The 3,947-nt window shown below is 37.9% G+C and overlaps 1 protein-coding gene and 1 non-coding gene across 2 annotated transcripts in view; both read right to left on the reverse strand.

The window, feature by feature from the left end:
• Nucleotides 1–3,947, reverse strand: part of CHMP3 (charged multivesicular body protein 3) — an 88,891-nt gene that overhangs the window by 11,954 nt on the left and 72,990 nt on the right. The window lies entirely within an intron of this gene.
• On the reverse strand, nt 484–590 carry LOC112066532 (U6 spliceosomal RNA). The gene has a single exon (XR_002892709.1). It is a non-coding gene; the product is annotated as a U6 spliceosomal RNA (small nuclear RNA).

Consider the following 3,947-nt stretch of genomic DNA (forward strand, 5'->3'; position numbering starts at 1 on the left):
GTCCGGAGCCTGTGCTCCACAACGGGAGAGGCCACAGCGGTGAGAGGCCCGTGTACCGCAAAAAAAAAAAAAAAAAAAAAAAAAAAAAAGGTTGCCAGGGGTTAAGGGTGGGAGGGATGAATAGGCAGATCAGAGAAAAATTTTAGCTGTATATATTTCACAATAAAATAAGAATCTCCAAAATAAAAAGGTTAAAATTCTATAGAAAACATTAATAAGTTAGCATTATAAAAACCAGCTGACATTTAAACTTAGAAAGACCAAAGTCACACAGAGGGGGTTGTGAAACACAATGAGTAGCGCTTCATGGTTACAGCTCTTTGTGCTCAGCTCCTCCCCAGCAGCCCCACCCAGGCCTCCTGCAGGCCCTCCAGGGTCCCAGGCTCCCTCCACCTTCAAGGCCTCCCTCTGCACAGTGCCGGGGCCCCCTGACATCTCTAGAGAGTGAGGACTTGGTGGGTGGATTTCCTTTTTGTTTGTTCTTCAAATATGGTACCCTTCATGAATTTGCATGTCATCCTGGTGCAGAGGCCATGTTGACCTTCTCAGTAAGGTTCCCATTTTGGCACATGTGCTGCCCAAGACAGCACTAGGTTTCTTTTTTATTTGGAGGTGGACTCACGATTTTATTCCCAGTGCCTAGCATTGTGCCCCTCACACAGCTGACACTCAAGTATTTGCTGAATAAACCAATGAATGGCTGAAAACAACAGAGAACTATGATATTCAAACTGGATAAAAAAACTAAGCATATTAGTGTCTTAACAGTAAACAGCACTGAGGTGGTTTTATAAAGACTCAAGTGCTCCTACATAAAATGACATATTTAGTATTAGGTCAGAAATAGGTTTTTCCTTTTTTGTACTGACCACAAAAATTCCAGAACATTTCTTTATAGAAATAAGTAAAACAGTAACCAATTTCAGATGGCAAAAGGAGGGTGAGAGATTTCAAAAGAAACTAGCTCTCCTCAAGTTTTCAATTACAGACACAGTATGACTGCATACTTGTGACAAAAACAGATCAGTAGATGTAGTAAAAGAAACTAAAACCAAAAACAACATAAACAGATTTAAAGGGGTTAATCTTTTAGCATTTCATTGTGAAGAATTTCAAACATACACAAAAGTAGGCAAGTGTCATTTCACCAAAAGAGACACGATGGCAAATAAGCATATGAAAAAATGTTCCTAATCATCAACCATTAGGGAAATACAAATTAAAACAACAATCAGCTCTACACACCCATCAGAATGGCTAAAAGAAAAAAATAGTGACACCACCCAATTTTTTTGTTTCTTTTGTTTTCAAATTTTTATTGCCAGAGATTTAGTCTGTTAGGCATGGTGTCCTTGACTTTCTTTTTTTTTTTTTAAACATCTTTATTGGAGCATAATTGCTTTACAATGTTGTGTTAGTTTCTGCTGTATAACAAAGTGGTTCAGCTATATGTATACATATATCCCCCTATCCCCTCCTTCTTGTATCTCTCTCCCACCCTCCCTAGCCCACCCCTCTAGGTGGTCACGAAGCACCAAGCTGACCTCCCTGTGCTATGCAGCTGCTTTCCACTAGCTGTCTATTTAACATATGGTAGTGTATACATGTCCATGCCACTCTCCACTTCGTCCCAACTTACCCTTCCCGTGTCCTCAAGTCCATTCTCTACGTCTGCATCTTTATTCCTGTCCTGCCCCTAGGTTCTTCAGAACCATCTTTTATTTTTAGATTTCATATATATGTGTTAGCACGTGACATTTCTTTTTCTCATTCTGACTTATTTCACTCTGTATGACAGACTCTAGGTCCATCCACCTTACTACAAATAACTCAATTTCGTTTCTTTTTATGGCTGAGTAGTATTCCGTTGCATATACGTGCCATATCTTCTTTATCCATTCATCTGTCGATGGACACTTAGGTTGCTTCCATGCCCTGGCTATTGTAAATAGTGCTGTAATGAACATTGTGGTACATGACTCTTTTAGAATTATGGTTTTCTCTGGGTATATGCCCAGTAGTGGGATTGCTGGGTCGTATGGTAGTTCTATTTTTAGTTTTTTAAGGACTCTCCATACTGTTCTCCATAGTGGCTGTATCAATTTACATTCCTACCAACAGTGCAAGAGGGTTTCCTTTTCTCCACACCCTCTACAGCATTTACTGTTTATAGATTTTTTGATGATGGCCATTCTGACCGGTATGAGGTGATACCTCATTGTAGTTTTGACTTGCATTTCTCTAATGATTAGTGATGTTGAGCATCCTTTCATGTGTTTGCTGGCAATCTGTATGTCTTCTTTGGAGAAATGTCTATTTAGGTCTTTTGCCCATTTCTGGATTGTACTGTTTTTTTGATATTGAGCTGCTTGTATATTTTGGAGATTAATCCTTTGTCAGTTGCTTCACTTGCAAATATTTTCTCCCATTCTGAGGGTTGTCTTTTCGTCTTGTTTATGGTTTCCTTTGCTGTGCAAAAGCTTCTAGTAAGTTTCATTAGGTCCCATTTGTTTATTTTTGTTTTTATTTCCATTTTTCTAGGAGGTGGGTCAAAAAGGATCTTGCTGTGATTTATGTCATAGAGTGTTCTGCCTATGTTTTCCTCTAAGAGTTTTATTGTGTCTGCCCTTACACTTAAGTCATTAATCCATTTTGAGTTTATTTTTGCGTATGGGGTTAGGGAGTGTTCTAATTTCATTCTTTTACATGTAGCTGTCCAGTTTTCCCAGCACCACTTATTGAAGAAGCTGTCTTTTCTCCATTGTATATTCTGGTCACCTTTATCAAATATAAGGTGACCATATGTGCGGGGGTTTATCTCTGGGCTTTCTATCCTGTTCCATTGATCTATATTTCTGTTTTTGTGCTAGTACCATACTGTCTTGATTACTGTAGCTTTGCAGTACAGTCTGAAGTCAGCGAGCCTGATTCCTCCAGCTCCGTTTTTCTTTCTCAAGATTGCTTTAGCTATTCGGGGTCTTTTGTGTTTCCATACAAGTTGTGCAATTTTTGGTTCTAGTACTGTGAAAAATGCCATTGGTAGTTTGATAGGGATTGCAGTGAATCTGTAGATTGCTTTGGGTAGTATGGTCATTTTCCCAATGTTGATTCTTCCAATCCAAGAACATAATATATGTCTCCATCTGTTTGTATCATCTTGAATTTCTTTCATCAGTGTCTTATAGTTTTCTGCATACAGGTCTTTTGTCTTCTTAGGTAGGTTTATTCCTAAGTATTTTATTCTTTTTGTTGCAATGGTAAATGGGAGTGTTTCCCGAATTTCTCATTCAGACTTTTCATCGTTAGTGTATAGGAATGAAAGAGATATCTGTGCATTAATTTTGTATCCTGCTACTTTACCAAATTCATTGATTAGCCCTAGTAGTTTTCTGGTAGCATCTTTAGGATTCTCTATGTATAGTATCATGTCATCTGCAAACAGTGACAGTTTTACTTCTTCTTTTCCAATTTGGATTCCTTTTATTTCTTTTTCTTCTCTGATTGCTATGGCTAAAACTTCCAAAACTATGTTGAATACTAGTGGTGAGAATGGGCAACCTTGTCTTATTCCTGATCTTAGTGGAAATGGTTTCAGTTTTTCACCATTGAAAACGATCTTGGCTGTGGGTCTGTCATATATGGCCTTTATTATTTTGAGGTAAGTTCCCTTTATGCTTACTTTCTGGAGGGTTTTTTTTCATAAATGGGTGTTGAATTTTGTCGAAAGCTTTTTTTGCATCTATTGAGATCGTCATATGGTTTTTATCCTTCAATTTATTAATATGGTGTATCACATGGATTGATTTGTGTATATTGAAGAATCTTTGCATTCCTGGGATAAAACCCATTTGATCACGGTGTATGATCCTTTTAATGTGCTGTTGGATTCTGTTTGCTAGTATTTTGTTGAGGATTTTTGCATCTATGTTCATCAGAGATATTGGTCT

This window comes from Physeter macrocephalus, chromosome 12, assembly GCF_002837175.3.
Source record: "Physeter macrocephalus isolate SW-GA chromosome 12, ASM283717v5, whole genome shotgun sequence".
In the NCBI taxonomy this organism is placed as follows: domain Eukaryota; kingdom Metazoa; phylum Chordata; class Mammalia; order Artiodactyla; family Physeteridae; genus Physeter; species Physeter macrocephalus.